Source organism: Haliotis rubra, unplaced genomic scaffold, assembly GCF_003918875.1.
Source record: "Haliotis rubra isolate DU_JTF1 unplaced genomic scaffold, ASM391887v1 Scf568, whole genome shotgun sequence".
Classification (NCBI taxonomy): Eukaryota; Metazoa; Mollusca; class Gastropoda; order Lepetellida; family Haliotidae; genus Haliotis; species Haliotis rubra.
In genome coordinates, this window is record NW_025767266.1 from 258,125 (window position 1) to 274,583 (window position 16,459).

The 16,459-nt window shown below is 38.0% G+C and overlaps 1 long non-coding RNA gene across 1 annotated transcript; it reads left to right on the forward strand.

The window, feature by feature from the left end:
• The first annotated feature begins 3,666 nt into the window (after window positions 1-3,666).
• Window positions 3,667-5,939, forward strand: LOC124254216. The gene is made up of 3 exons (XR_006892423.1): window positions 3,667-3,759; window positions 4,895-4,979; window positions 5,647-5,939. It is a non-coding gene; the product is annotated as an uncharacterized LOC124254216 (long non-coding RNA).
• Window positions 5,940-16,459: the final 10,520 nt, after the last annotated feature.

Below are 16,459 nucleotides of genomic sequence, written 5' to 3' on the forward strand. Positions count from 1 at the left end.
AGTTACAAATATCCGAGGCTTGCCGAGGATATTTTTACTTTTATCAACGAGTGTTGATATATATGATATCAGAAGACACGAGGGTGAGATTCTATTTATCATCCAAAATCACTCTTCATTAATTTTCAATGAAAAATGTACATCTCTGAACATGGTGCTGCCATTAGACTTGCAGTGCAGCGATGTCATAGCATTGTGACGTCATCAAGTACATGACGTCATAGCATTGTCAGGGCATTGTACAAAATCTACTGTCAGAACGATATCTCCTAGGAGATATCGTTTGATCTCACACAAGCGATATCTCCTGTGGAACACAGTTTTGGATGATAAAAAATATATTCAACATCTCTGCTCCCCACCCGCCATGGAGTGTCAACAAGGACGACGTTACAGCGGAAGCCAGGCTGTAACACCAGAGCTACAGAGATGTCATACTCCAGTAAATAAAGACATGAATAGCTATGATATCCAAAAGAACATGTGCCAGGCTGGTTCGGCCCATGACACATCTCTCAAGAAACATAGAATTCAGGGGTCAATATCACCAGATTGGCCCATGAGCCACCGCCTTCTGACATAGGACTCTAGGCAAATATTATAATGACAATAGAATAAGCACAATATTCAGCGTCAACATACAAAGTAAGCAAAATAATGTCAACATGAACATGTCCATGCACAGGGCATGGCGTGACCAGCCGATTGATGGAACCGGGCCAGTTCCACCACCCGTCTAGGTGAAGTAAGGGGCGAAGTGGTGTGTTGGGCAAAAGGAACACGGCTCCAGGCTCCCAGTGCCCTCAACCACCAGCCTCCTGTCCTCCACCGACACAGGGGTGCAACCCACGGCAAACGGGTTGGTGGACCAAATATCCCCCCGGGTCCACAACGGGGGGTTGAAGGGCGCTTAGCGTTACCCAGCACCCACCACGAGGAGGTGGCCCTTCATGGGTGCCAGGAATTAGAAATGAGGCATGGGAACTTAACCATTTATGTTTATATCACTTTATTGTATTTCAGGGTGATAACAAATACAGCTGTAGTTTCTTTGAATTATACTAGCGGAAAAAAGTAACTGTGCTTTATATAATGTACTATAATTTTGTTAATAATTATAATAACAACATAAAATTTGGTAAACAGGTAAATCAATGTTTAATTAGGGAAATTTCATGAATGAAACTTAAGCATGGTAACATCCAAGGGCGCGGCACACGTCTGCAGAGTTGTGGTATCAAAACTCAATTCACAAAGTCAGTAACGTGTGTGACCCCCGTCAGCATCGATGCAAGCCACACAACGGCGACGCATGGAAGACACAAGATGGTTGAAAAAACGCTTGAGGAATATTGTTCCAAATGTTCACCAAAGATTGGCCCAATTCATCAAGCGTCAACTGCTGGTTTGGTTGTTGACGTAGACGTCGCTCCATTTCATACCAGACATGTTCCATGGGTGAAAGGTCTGGCGAAACTGCTGGCCATGGTAGAACATCAATGTTCTGTTGCCTTAAATGGTCTGTAAAGACACGTGCAACGTGTGGACGGGCATTGTCATGCTGAAAAGTAACGGGTCTATGGTTTTGCACGAAGGGCACAACGTGACGTTCAATAATTTCGTTTCGGTAACGTAAACCTGTCAGATTGCGATGGACAATAACGACTTCCGTTCGTCCACGGTGTGAGATGTTTCCCCACAACATTACACCTCACTTCCAAATGAACGACGTTGGGTGATGCACACGTCTGCGTAACGTTCCCCATTACGTCTGTAAACCCTAGCTCGCCCATCTGAAATGTCAAGGTGAAATCGAGTCTCATCTGTATCTAAGGAATCGGTTTCAACCTGCAACTTTAACAGCTCGAAAGATTCCAGTCTCGTTGTGTGAACCTTACAGGTTGTCGGGGTCGAGTGTTGTGCTCTCTTAGACGGTTTCTTACAGCCCTCCCACTAATGGGTCTCAAACCAGGAACCTTTCGAGCTGTCAAAGTTGCAGGTTCAAACCGATTCCTTAGATGAACAAGATTCCTTAGATGCCGACGTGACGTCACGCGTGGACAACCGGATCGACGTCAGTCGCGAGTGTGCCATTTTGCTTATAACGTCTCCAAAGAGACGATATGGTGCTCCGATGAACGTTAAAATGTCTAGCAACTTCACCCTGGGGCATTCCAGTCTGCAGCATTTCCCATATATCCGGCTAAGGCATGTGTTTCGTGTTTCTGAGAGTCGGGGCCACAAAATGCGTTTTGGCGATTTGTTTCGTGCGTCACGAACATTGGCAATCGTTATCAAGCACATGGAAACGTCCAAACCTATTTATATAGCCAATAGCGAAATGGCTGATCCTCTTAGTCATTTCACGAAATGGCTGAATTTTTTAGTCATTTCACGAAATGACTGATTTCACAATCTGACTGTAACCTATAGACATGAGTCAAGTTTGTTCAGTACGTTGACTGGTGTTTACGCAATAGGCCCAGGGTTCATTGTCAGGACGTGGACAACTATGATAAACTAAACTCCTTACAATATAAAGCCCTCAAAATAGCCATAGGCGAAAAGACAAGTTCCACATCAATCACACAAAGAAGATACCAAACACTCTAAACTACCAAACTGGGCCTGAAAACAAAAAAATATCAAAACACCGGAAGAGCACCCTTAAATTCAGAAGAAATCCTTTTAAATATCTCTATCCAGCCATAGATTACAGTATAAACTCAATTATCAAGAATAACTCACATCAAGGCCCCACTCCCCACGTTTCACAACCAAAACATAAACACCGTGCCCTGCCTCCCCAGCCCCTCTTTTTAACATTTAACCTTAAATTCAACCCCTTTTCATCTATTTAGTTGGCTCCTTCTTAGCTTATCAGCAACAGTTGTGGAACACGATGTGACGTGAGGTGAGGTGAAATTGGGTTTAACGTCGTGCTTGAGAATATTTCGCTCATATGACGACGTGCATGCGTGTGTATGTGTATGTGCGGCTGCTTGTACTAGCCCAGACTGAAGCTGGTTTTATAGTCCTAGCCCACTGAGATACCATGCCACAGTGAAGCATGAATACCCCACTCAGACACATTATACTGACTCCGAGCCGACCAGTCCTTGTTGTACCCATTAATGCCGAGCGCCAGGCAGGGACCAGCAAGTACCATATTTTAACGTCTTTTGGTATGACGCGTTCGGGGATCGAACCCGCGACCTTCCGCTCTCCGGCCGGATGCTCTAACCACTACACCACGGAGGCGGTCTGGAACACGATGTTACGGAGTATATTCTTACTCCTTCATCGGGTGAATGAAGAAACTAGGAAACAGAAAGCTATATACGTACATTTGAAGCAACAGTGAGAAGATAACAGGGGAAGCCAGTATAGGGCAGGACACAAACCTGATATTCCTTCAAAACCATTTGTTTTTGATATCTCAGAGAGGTATACACAATCTATACATGAAATGAAAGATTGTGATCTTAGTATTAAGGAAAGAAATGATGAGGTGAAATTTATGTGGACATTTTCTTGTAAAACATTTTTATGTCAAGCCAATAAAGTCTGTAGAGAAACTCTGCCATAAAATGAGTCATCAAGAAAACGGTACTACTAGTACTTCCTGCAGTCTGCTGAGACCACTTCCTGTCCTAGCTGTGTTGACATTTGGAACTTGACAGCTTGTTAGATCTTTTTCCAAAGATTTTCATTCGAAGCATTGACAAGTCTTCAGATTTCTTCAATATCATTGTTGAGGTAAGTTGTTTTCTAATTGTTTACATTTCCACAGAACCTTATGTTTCAATGTTAGAAATTACAGAAGATTACCTGTGGGTTAGTTATGCACTAATCTTGTTTGATGATAAAATTTTGAAATGCATTTCAAATAGGTAATTTGTTATTGTACCTGATATTCTAAGGTATTTTCATGGCATTTTACATGTTTAAAGTCAACTGTTTCATTGACAGATTTCAAGATAACTAACTCTAAAGTTTTAACTGATGAAACTCCTTGAGAGGCCATTTTAAGGATGAAAATATCCATCAAATCCTATTCAGAGAATATTATGTTTTATCTTTCTTTTGTGGTCCAATTATATTTCAAATATCAAAAAATTATGATTGTATTAGGTTTTTGATGATTCTTTTTCAAAGAAGTTTTGAAAGCATGTACTGATAACATTCTGAAACCCTAAGAGGGCCACCCTGTATAAAATGCCTGGTCAGTGTAAGCATGTGACCTAAACATGTAAGCAATTTTTCCTACAACATAGTATTACCCGATTGTGAACCTCAACTACAAAAACACACCAATTTTAGCAATAAATATGTTTTGAAGTGATTTTGAAAGAACATATGTTGATTATAAAAATGTATAAATGAATATTTATAATTTTCTTCCTTAACGTATATAATTTCCCCAAACATAATTTGTATATATTTTTTTCCCCAAATATAAACACAAACTTATAATTTGACATTATTTAATTATTTTGATAAACATAGATATAATTCAATATGTGCATGCTGTCAAAAATTTCTTTCACTAAAATACCTTTTAATTTTTTTTAAAATTTTGTGTGTAAAATTTTACAAAAATATTGATTGCAAAGTTGTTGTTTTCAAAACTGCGCACTACATTTATTTATTTGTTAAAGTTTTACCTTTAGTAGTTTCACATACATTCTTTTATTTATTAATAATATCTTGATTTTTTCAAATACAATGTACATAAAAAAAATTAAAATTGCTATCATTTTCATGTAGCATCATAATGAAAGCTTGTATTTTTAAAAAAGACATTTCCCTTTTTAGAATAGTTTTTCGCTTGTTTTTATTGATACATTTCGAATGTAAACAGATTTAATGATTAAACTTTGTCTTATTTCAGGTGCACATGGAATACAGATACATAAGTGCCCAATTCTGTCAAGATAGGTCAAGTCCAAAATTGAAGACTTTCATGTACCTTTTAGGTATGTATGTATTTCACAGTAGTTTCGCATACAGTCACTTATTCAGTGATGAGATCCTAACTCTCTTTTTTTTATAACGAATTTTAAATATCACAAAAAATCACGTATTTTGTTGTGTCAAAATGAAATTTTGTGTTTAAGAAGTGCATTTCTTTTCATGAAATGTTTTCCTCCCTGTAACAATGATATATTTTAAATCTTTGAAGAAATGGAGCCAAAGCCAGTGAAGTTAGGACAATACCAAAAAAGATCACTCCCTCATGAGTCTTTTAGATATATATATATATATATATATATATATAGTATCACAGAAGTTACACATACATTGACTTATTTATTGATAAAATCCTACCTTTATTTATAAGACGTATTTACTTTAATGTTGCTCTTAACCCAAATTTTAATGACCTTTTATGTTTAAGAAAGGAATTCTCTTTATGAGTTTAGTTTTATGCTGCTTTTAGCAATATTTCAGCAATATCACGGCAGGGGACACCAGAAATGGGCTTCACACATTGTACCCATGTGTGGAATCGAACCTGGGTCTTCAGCATGATGAGCGAACGCCTTAACCACTGTAGTACCCCACCACCCATTGTCTTTATGAAATATTTTCTACTGTTAATAAACGTAAGAAGATTTAATGATGAAACTTTTCTTATTTCAGGTTAACTTCAAAGAGAAATGGACTCAAAGGTACCAAGTCCAAAAGAGTAAACATTCATCTGCTGAGTACTGCATCATAATTAGTGCTCAAACAAATTTATCACCTGGAGAATTACAATCACTGCTCAATTGTGCCAAGACGATGTTTTTACCAGACTTGTGCAGTTGTTTGGAAATGATCTTTGTGGTCAGGATTTGCTTTATCACAGATGTTTCTTAGTGAAGATGGGACTGTTCGATTTGTGCATTTGCGCGCAGAATTATGTCTGACAGATTGTTGGGATGATGTCACAATGGCCACGGTTCTCGCACATCCCATAGTATCAGTTCCTACATTACTTTTCAACGAAGATGGATCAAGGAGGAAGACATCCAATGCCGATTTGACAGACAAATTAGAAGAAATTGTTGAGTGTTGACACTTTACCAGACTTTGACAAGAAAGACACTGTCCACATTTGCGATGCAGTGGCAGTATTGAGAAGTATGAAACCTGCCATCACCCTCACCTTATATAGAGTCGCTGACAGTTATATGCGAAATATGAAGCACTGTTTCACAAGGGCTGATACTGCCATAGATATGTTCGACCAGTATGGCAATCCCAACTCCACTAAGTCTGCAGAACGTTCCTCAAGAGCTGACCTCAACACCGGCAAGAAGTATCAAATGTCATCAGGCAGACAGATTCCACAGTGGAACAATTTTCTTGGTGTATCTAAGAACATGTCACAGTTAACTACGTTTTGTGAACCAAAGTCCAAGTTGCTACAATGTCAACGGAACCACAAGGAAGATTGTATCTCTCAGGAAGATATGAAGATGGAATGGTGACCAAGTTGATCCCTCCCACTGGTGATGCTTGCATTGATAAACTTGAATGTTCTCAAGAAAAAGCTGATACACGCATGCTCTTCCACGTCATGTACTGTAATGGTGAGTTTGAAGAGAGTCATACCCAAGGACATATCATCATCAAGTCCCCTGATACAGATGTTTTCATACTATATATCTGCTATTGTCCACAAATGGAGCATGTCCGTGAAAACTGGAGTGTCTTCTGCAGTCACGGACAAGCACCGGTTCATTCCTGTCCGTAACATCTGTCATCTTCTTGGATCATCAATTTCATTTGCTTTGCAAAGAATCCATGCCTTTACTGGCTGAGATATGTCATCCGATCCGATCAACTGCTTCGGAAGTTCTTGACTGCCTTGTTTGCACCTGTTGCAAGTCCCCATGCTCCTCAGTGTAGTGCATTTGTAGACAGAGCAATCTGCCTTGTATTGAACTGTGTCCTTGCAAGGACAGGGTGGACAAAATTGCACTAACCCCATGAATGATCTTGGTGAAGGTAACCAGTGACAATGAAGAATGACCTGTGTAATAATCATAAATCTATTTGATGTATGGCATGAAGATTGTAAAATAGAACTTTGAAACTGAAGAAAGGGAAAGACTTCCTTCCGTTCCTCCATATTTGTTTGTAACATCACCGTGCCTTGGGCCCTTATCATACAACGTGGTTCGACCCTATATATTGTAATTAATTTTTGGGCTTTTAGGTATTTTTGTGAGATCTCTAGTAATTGTTGTGTTAGGTTTTGTTAATAATTTTAGGATATATTAACTATACATATTATTTGGGATGGAGGAATTCTTACCGAAAAAAGCAACAAACTTTGATCTCATGTGTAACTAAACCTGATCTGATGTGTAACTAAACCTGAAATTGGACGAGTCCAGTATGGAATGCTTGGTCAGTATAATTGTTTGAGTTCATATTTGAGCTTATTCCTTCTCCAAGTTGTTATTACAATAACCTTTAACACAAGACATACTATTGCTTTACAAAAAGAAATGCAAATGAATCGAGTTTGAAGGATTGTTGGTTCCTAACACATTACACTTATAATTCAGTATCTTTAATGATGTTCTATCATAGAGATATCAATGTATCTTTATCTGTAATGATGATAGTGGTGAGTGATTAAAAGGTAATTTTGAAATTATAACAATTAAATTTATTATTATTCTACCGTATCATACCTGGAAAATATTGTCAAAGAGGAGGACCGAAAATTACATTTTTGACCCACTATTATTTTTCTATTGTACAGAGAATAACCTTTCATTTGATGGGGAATTTGTTTGAATGGGGTCAATAGTTTGAAAATTATTAAAGATATTTGGAAAATTATGATTTTTAGTGTTTTTGACGCAAAATCTGGTTTTACCACGCGAATATTTCCACATCATGTCTAATATCATTCTATAGGTCCTCAGCTTTAATTTGATATATAGATCATGTATACCTCTCAATTTGATCAAGTCACCCCCCAAAAATGGGTTTGTTTCCTGCCCTAGTACTAGTAGTTGATTAGCGCTAAATTGGTAGGGTGGATGGACAAATGGAAGCCAGGGATTGTTAATCCATGCATGAATTATGAGATAACAATGGCAGTATTTCACAAGGGAAATGCCAATAAAGAAATGTAGGCCGGGAATTAATCCAGGCCTGATTAGTGATGTAGCAATAATGATTGTTATCATTTTACAGACCTTTTAAGAGCACTCATTTATTTCAACGAAAACACATTCCATTTCTGGAGTTACTGTTAGATTACTGTTTGGACAAGTTAAAGGATCAATTACAAAAATGCCACAGAATATGAAAGCATGTGCATTTTGTTTCTATACGACTAAAACAAATGGCGATAAAGCCTCTTGGATTAAGTACGCAGGCAAGACGTCATGTGCAGACAGGGCCGAATTATGGGAAATATCGCTTTCTCGCGCTCTATCCCTTATCGGCTTGTTATATCGCTTTCTCGCTTTCTCGCGGCAGAATTTTAAGGCGAGAAAGCTATGGCCCTAATCAGTCACCATAAGATCTAAGTTAGCATTGATCTTCAGTAACCCATGCTTGTCGTACGAGGCGACTAACGGGATCGGGTGTCAGGCTCGCTGACTTGGTTGACACATGTCACCGTATCCCAACTGTGTAGATTGCTGCTCATGATGTTAATCACTGGATTGTCTGGTCCAGACTGGATTATTTCCAGACCGCCGCCATAAAGCTGGAATATTGCTGAGTGCGGCGTAAAACTAAACTCCTTCACCCACACTTATCAATGGGAAGGATTATTATAGCACGTCCTTGATCTCATACTTACACTCAGCCTGTTCTATATCCTTTCCGTATGTTCTATATTCAAATACGCCAGAGTATATTTCAGCTCGGGGAACGGGGGCCACAGTCGTCTCAGACGCTGCGATATTCGATGTTTGTTTGTTAAACGCTATGAATTAATAACTTGTTTTAGTCACAAAATGGCTGAAATAGGGGCCACAGTCGTCTTAGACGCTGCGATATTCGATGTTTGTTTGTTAAACGCTATGAATGAATAACTTGTTTTAGTCACGAAATGGCTGAAATATTACCAATGTGACCATAATCCTCAACTCACTCACTCACTGCCTGTTAGTTTAAGGCAGGACTCGGCAATATTTCAGCAACTAGATGCCGCACTGTAAATAATCGAGCCTGGACCATACAATCCAGTGATTGATTACATGAACATCCATGTTCGCAACTGGGATACAATGACATGCATCAACAAAGTCAGCAAGCCCCGCCACCCGCCACCCGATCTCGTCAGTCACGAGTTCCTGAAGACCAATACTAACCCTGATCTTTGTGTGTCTCCAATAACATGTGCAGAGTTGCGTCCCTTGAACCTGACTTACGTTCGCTTTGCTTATGCTTAACAGTTGCGTCGGGAAGTGGCTGAAGCCACGCTTTCTCGCCTAACCGTGTTGGAAAGCGACATTCTTACGAAACTTGGCTCAATTATCAATCTCAAGAAGAAACTGTTCAAAGGAACTAGAAACAATTGTCCATCTACTCTGTAATTGTTGTCATGTTAAAAAGATTTGGGAGAGTTTGACCAGATGGCTGATGACTGTAACTGAAGGTAACATTGACTTTACACCAGAAAACATCTTACTTGGATTTCAAGGGGAAAACAATAATTCTTTAAATGCAATAGGTCTTGTTGTGAAACAGGTAATATACACACACAAAATAAAAGAACAAGTTCCAAATTTCAAACATGTAGTAAGCGAGGTATCAAAATACTATGAAATTACAAAATATAATGCGTACTCTACATGCAGCAGCAGTGTGTTTTTTACCTTCAGGTCATCTTTTCACAATCTATTTACAGAAAATACTAGGTCAGAAAACATATAATAAATGTATTTAAATACTATTATTAGTATTGGAATCACTGAGATAAGTTATACAAAACATATTCAAAGACGTCTATTCATTGTATGAGGAGGATTTGTGAAAGTGTATTGAATATACTTGATATATTGTATATGAATATTTATATAAATATACTTATGTGAATGCATTCTTCATGTACTATGTAAAATTTGGAAATAAACATAATTTTTTTTTTTTTTAAATAGAAGAAACTGTCAAAACTGCTTTTTGGCGTTATTTCGTAGTTTTGAATACAACTAAAGTTTAATAATTAAATATTCTATGACTATCGTGTTTTAACACTTTTTGTAAAATCATTCGAAGTAGTTTACAGGAGAGCAAATCGTGTCATTTTTAGCAGTTGAAATTTCAATGTCAAAATGTACGTTTCTGATGCAAGCTATGGTATGCAAATGAGATGTACTCTCCTTAGGTTCACGGACATTCTTTATTGTATTAAACACGTCATATACCATTTATTCTTTATTTCTTTTATCCTAATTGATCTACAAAAATGAAATAATTGATTGACGGGTTTTCTCAGTACATTTTTCATGCCTGTACTCTTGTTAAAGTTCTACTATTTTCATAGAGTTCATTCAAAGCTTTGATTGTCAATTGCACAGTCGCTATGGCAACGCGCGTGCAAATGCATCTTCCCGTCTAAACAGTGCTGCAGGTAGTTATTACCACCCATTGTTGATTGTGACGTAGGTTATAACATGTTTCTAAATTTGCTGATATGGAACTTTTTGTTACTTTTTTTTTTTACATGTAAAATGGTATTTTGGATGATGATTAGAGGATCAAATCAAAAGGCCTAGTTGGGAAAAAACATAGTTATTTTAATATTTGTTAAAACTACCTATTTTAATGAAGTAATAAACAAATAAACGCCCCAAACCATTTTATTTCTATTTACGCGAGTACAGGGGCGGATACAGCTTTTTGAGAAAGGGGGTGCACACTATTGAGAAAAGGAGGGTGCAGACTTCATTTTCATCGGGTGCACACTTCACAAACTTTCAGCACAAAAGAGTTTCAATGGTCATTTAACTAAAGATTTCAGCACAAAGGCGACTATGCTTGTCATAAGAGGCGACTAACCGGGTGGTCAGGCTCGCTGACTCCCCATCTGTTGTTGATCTGCCTATGGACCGCCGTATATTGCCTAAGGTTCACCTACTCACTCCTACATGTATTTACAAGTAGTTACTACAACACATATTACACGTGAGAAATTAACCTTGTTCTGTTTCAGTGGACTCCCATGATCGATAGTTATTGATCGGTCACTGTGTTTAGTGTGTAACCGGAATTTCTGAAATGTCTGGACCAGTAACTTTAAACTGTAAAACTAGGAGCAAGTGCGCTCATTTCGATGATTGGGGTGCGTGATTTAATTTAGTTTTATGCCGCTTTCAGCATTATTCCAGTAATATCACGGCAGGAAACACCCGAAATGGACTTCACACATTGTACCCATGTGGGGAATCGAATCTGGGTCTTTGGCGTGACGAGCGAACGCTTTAACCACTAGGCTACCCCACCGCCCCACGATGATTGAAAGAGAAATGCACAGTTCTGCTATACCACGACTGGGGGTAATCAAAACAGTGGAAATTGACCTACCTCGACCAATTATCACATCTTTTAAACAACTGACATTATTCATATATATTGCGTAGATTGATGTTCATGTTGTTGATCACTGGATTGTCTGGTTCAGACTCGATCATTTACAGACCGCCGTCATATAGCTGGAATATTGTGCGGCCTTAAACAACAGACTAACCGACTACATTATTCATAAATTTCGTAATAACATAAATTTATTGCTGAATATGACTCCAAAATTCGTATTCTGCCAACCAAAACATGTGGTTATTCATACCTCCATCTGCTTGGGTTTCCTGATACAGTCGTGCTATGTTTATTTGAGGAAAAATTCTGATACGGTAGTAAAATCGTATTTTCAGGCTGAATTTACAACAATGAATAAACTAGAAATGCATTATCTTGCGGTTTAACAGAAACTATTCACTTAGCTCCTTCAATCTCATAAACAGGGTAGCCTGGTTCTGTTTGCGACACCCGGGTTCGATTCCCCAACAATGTTGAAGCTCCTTTCTGGTGTCCCCCACCGTGATATCTGATTTTAGTAAAATTGGCCTGAAACCACTTGCACATTCCTCATAAACAAAACAATCAACACGACAACGTTACTCATGGGAATATTTTGTCAAATTAATAAACCATTTAAAAACACAAACAATAGGCTATTGCTCATTTGGTCAATGTTGCTGTCGATATTAATATAAATGACGTGTCGTATAACGGGGTGTTGGCGAGGTGTCCTCTCATTCTGCCTACATCTCATTCTGCCTACAGCTAAAAACAACACAAGTCATGGTCTGTTGGTCACAACACAGGCCCTCGTGTCTTTGCGAAGATTAAAGATAAAAACGTTTTTGAGATGACCCCGACTCGAAATGCTACACAGTACAATACATTATGATCATAATGTATTGTACTGTGTAGCATTTCGAGTCGAGGGCCATCTCAAATGTTTTATGTTTTTGAACATCGTTAATCCTGGCAAAGACACGAAGGCCTGTGGGTCACAACTGTGTAGGCAGAATGAGAAAGCGATAGATAATACTTGACCCTACCTCCCCACAAGAAAAAATGGATGAGCTTGAATTTTTTGTCTTGTTTGTGTGTGTGTGTGTGTGTGTGTGTGTGTGTGTGTGTGTGTGTGTGTGTGTGTGTGTGTGTGTGTGTGTGTGTGTGTCTTCAGTTTTTTGTTTGGATCGTTTTGATAAGCGGGCTGCTTGATTCATCCTTGTTATATGGACATTCTTATGTTTTTTACGATATTTGTGTCTTTTCGTGTTTGTCCACTAGGGATGTACATCTGGACATGTCATATGGCCTCGATAGTGACTCGTTTTTGAATGTTTTCTTCCGCATGACAAACAGACGAGGAATGCCAAAAAAAAGTAGTATCCGATAACGGTACTAACTTTGTAGGTGCTGTGAAGGAATTGCGAGATCTGGTTAAACAACTTGATGCGACTGCTAAATCATCCTTGGCTAATAAGGGAGTCATCTGGAGATTCAGCCCTCCTCAGGCACCACATGTTGGTGGTGTATTTGAAGGATGGATCGTTCGTCGTCTGGAGGATCGTATGGAGGATTGACTTCGAAGGATCGTTGAAAACGGATTGACTTTGGAAGATTCAAATTAGGATACCAAATGACTATTTTTGAGGATCAAAAGGATGAAGAAACAGGATATGTGTGGTGTGATGTTTTTTACTTTGTGTGATCATCATGGATATCTATGTAACCTCTGGTAGACAGGAGTCTATCATGGAGGGGGAAATGGACTGAAGAACAGTTCATGGAATATTCGAAACACTTCAACCGCTTTTCATGCATGTTTCTATTATATAAACGTATTTCCATGATCCTACGGAAAATGTGTGTTAGAGTGTTAGAGTTAGAATGTTAGAGGGTATTAGTGTGTTAGATGGTTAGTCGAACGGACATCTGTGTGTTAGATGTTAGATTATTCGGTCATAATCGGACCTTAGTAAGGTATTGCAGCTTTCGTGCATTGTCTTGAATTAATTAGTTCATTGTATATACAAATCAACAATTGTGGGAAAATAAAAGTTGGGTTACTTTAGAATGTTTGTTTGTTTTCATTCCACTGCAAACCAATTATAATAATGGTAATAATGACAGGGAAATATAAGATTTATACAAATGTCAATATTCCATATATATCATGTTATCTACTATAAATGAAATATGAATACAATGTAGATAGTGTTATGGACTTGTCATGGGCAAGTCCATTTCTAAATTAGGAATGGCCTGATTTTTCTCATTCTGCCTACACTTTTATTGTATCTGTAGGCAGAATGAGAGTAACCGTTGGCGACACGAATAATACCATATTTACTTGGTAGTACTGGACGCGCATTTGACTTTTACTACTGTTCATTCGTCTGCTAAACAAATGCAAATCAAAACGACATAAGAATAGTGGTGGTCCGATTAATTGAAATAATCGAAGATTGGTCGTAGTGACTAAACGACTAAGCAATCGATCATAATTTCTCATAATCGAACACAAACAATTCTGGAACACTCTTTTTCATTAACAATATTTTTCACATGGTTGGTTTTGTCTGTTATATTTCGTAAGCACTGCAATCTCGTTTCAAGTCATGATTGAATTTATCTTAAAGATTCCAAGAAATTTATGTTCCCAACATACTAGTCATCCTTTAAAGATGTCGAAATTTTGCCCCAAAAAACCTAAAAGAACTACATGTTTCTTTCCTTATTTTTATGTGCATTAACAAATTTCATAAATGACGCTAACCAATTATTTTCGATGATTGATCGGTAGTAATGAACCAATCATCAATTATGAGATTTGAACCAATTCCCAACACTACATAAGAAATAGATGAATGGGCATTCTCTAGTATCAGAAAACTGAATTCTCAAACTAAATATTGTACCGAATTAAGATACAACACCGCAAGTCGCTGTTTAAAACGTGATATAAATGATTATAAATTCCAAAAAAGGTCAAACATATTCTCTTTTGAAATCTCAATTGGAATTTGAAAATTATCTAACGTTCCTACCCTTTAACAAAGTTATCCCCTTTCTCCATTCTCGTACTTCATGCCACCATTTACCAGTTGAAGAAGGAAGATGGAATAGGATATCAATAGATGAAAGAAAATGTAAATTATGTTGTATGAATGATGTGGGTGATGAGTTTCATAATATTCTTAAAATGTATACATTTTAGAAAGAAAGATCAATGAATATACCAACGTAGTTTATAAAAAGACCGAATATGTTAAAATTTAAATCACTCGTTATATGTAAATAGATATCTGTTAAGAAAAATCTCAGTAAATTCTGTAAATATATCATGCAAATTGTAAAATCTTCCGGTTAACTACTATTCAGGGGTGGAAATAACCCATTGCCCGACGTCCGAGTCCAGTGTTTTTTCTGTTGGGCAAGCAAATTTGTATATCACACTGTACCGGTGTCCAGTTGACTTTCCAACGTTAATTATGTTGTTTATTTAAAAAATCAACAAGAAAACGTCCGGTATAGTGGACAAATTAACAGGGCAAGTGATTTTGCATGTGCCACTGTACCTGAGTACACTAGCAATTTTAAACTTATTTCCACCCCTGCTATTCCGCCATAATATTATCATTTATTGTCATTTGCACCTCATATGCCGAGGATATAAAGGATGTAATAAAGTTCTATTCTCTGAGTATTCTTTCACCTCGTTTCCAGCAAAATTTAGCTCTTATCATTTCAAGTTGAGCCGATAATACTCGATATAGGGTGAGTCGTCACAACTCTAGCAAATGTTTGAACGGGGTCACACTACATTCAAGATTCACACAATGTAAACTTAAACTTCTGAAACATTTGTGAACATGCTCCCCCATATGTTATGTATATAGTTTACTGTAATCTCATTGCAATAAGGGGCGGTGGGGTAGCCTAATGGTTAAAGCGTTGGCTCGTCACGCCGAAGACCCGGGTTCGAATCCCCACATGGGTACAATGTGTGAAGCCCATTTCAGGTGTCCCCCGCCGTGATGTTGCTGGAATATTGCTAAAAGAGGCGTAAAACCAAAACTCAGTCAGTCATTGCAATAATCGTGTACTGGCAGTGTATAAAATATAGCCCGTCCCACCGTCCCTGACGGTCAGTTTTTGTGAAGGACGGTCTATTAAATAAGTAAGGCCGTCCTTTGGTCAGGGGAAATATTTGAAAACTTCGTGTTGAACTTTTTCTTTCTCGTTTTCGTTTCAACATTGGTTAATCGTGTTGAACTTCATTTTCTTTCTCGTTTTCGTTTTGGACATTGGTCCTTGGATAACCACATTTCAAGATTTTTGACTGATTGTTTTAGCCACTTTTTGGGACTGGCTGTGTTTGCTCAGGCGCGGTACACCAGAAATTTTGGACAGCCAGTCCTTGGCGTGAGACCACATTTCAAGATACACTGGCACTGGCATGCGACCAGTTATCACAGTGTAACAGTTATCACCAATACATCAGTATCCCACTTGATGAGCAGTTCCGGTCAGTTACAATTCCGGTATTTTTTTCACCACGGTATTTGACAACAATAATGGACAGCAAAAGAAAACGCTTCACGGTTAATAACATAAGAGAAAAATTAAAGATAAAGTTATGAACCGAAAAATTATAAATCATAAAAATTTGTTAACTTAGTCAGGGGAATGTCCCACGACCTATAGAATAGCATGTTCAAGTTCACAAGTCATTAATTGTGCAGGGATTGGGAAAGACAGGGGCCATGGGCCATTTTGCACATTAGAATAAAAAATGGCACATTAAAAATTTGAAGTTTACTTTTGATACAAGGGCAGTGGCCCATTCTAAATTCAGAAAATGGCTAATAATTCTGAAAATGGTCCATTGTCGAAGTTCTCTATCCCAATCCCTGAT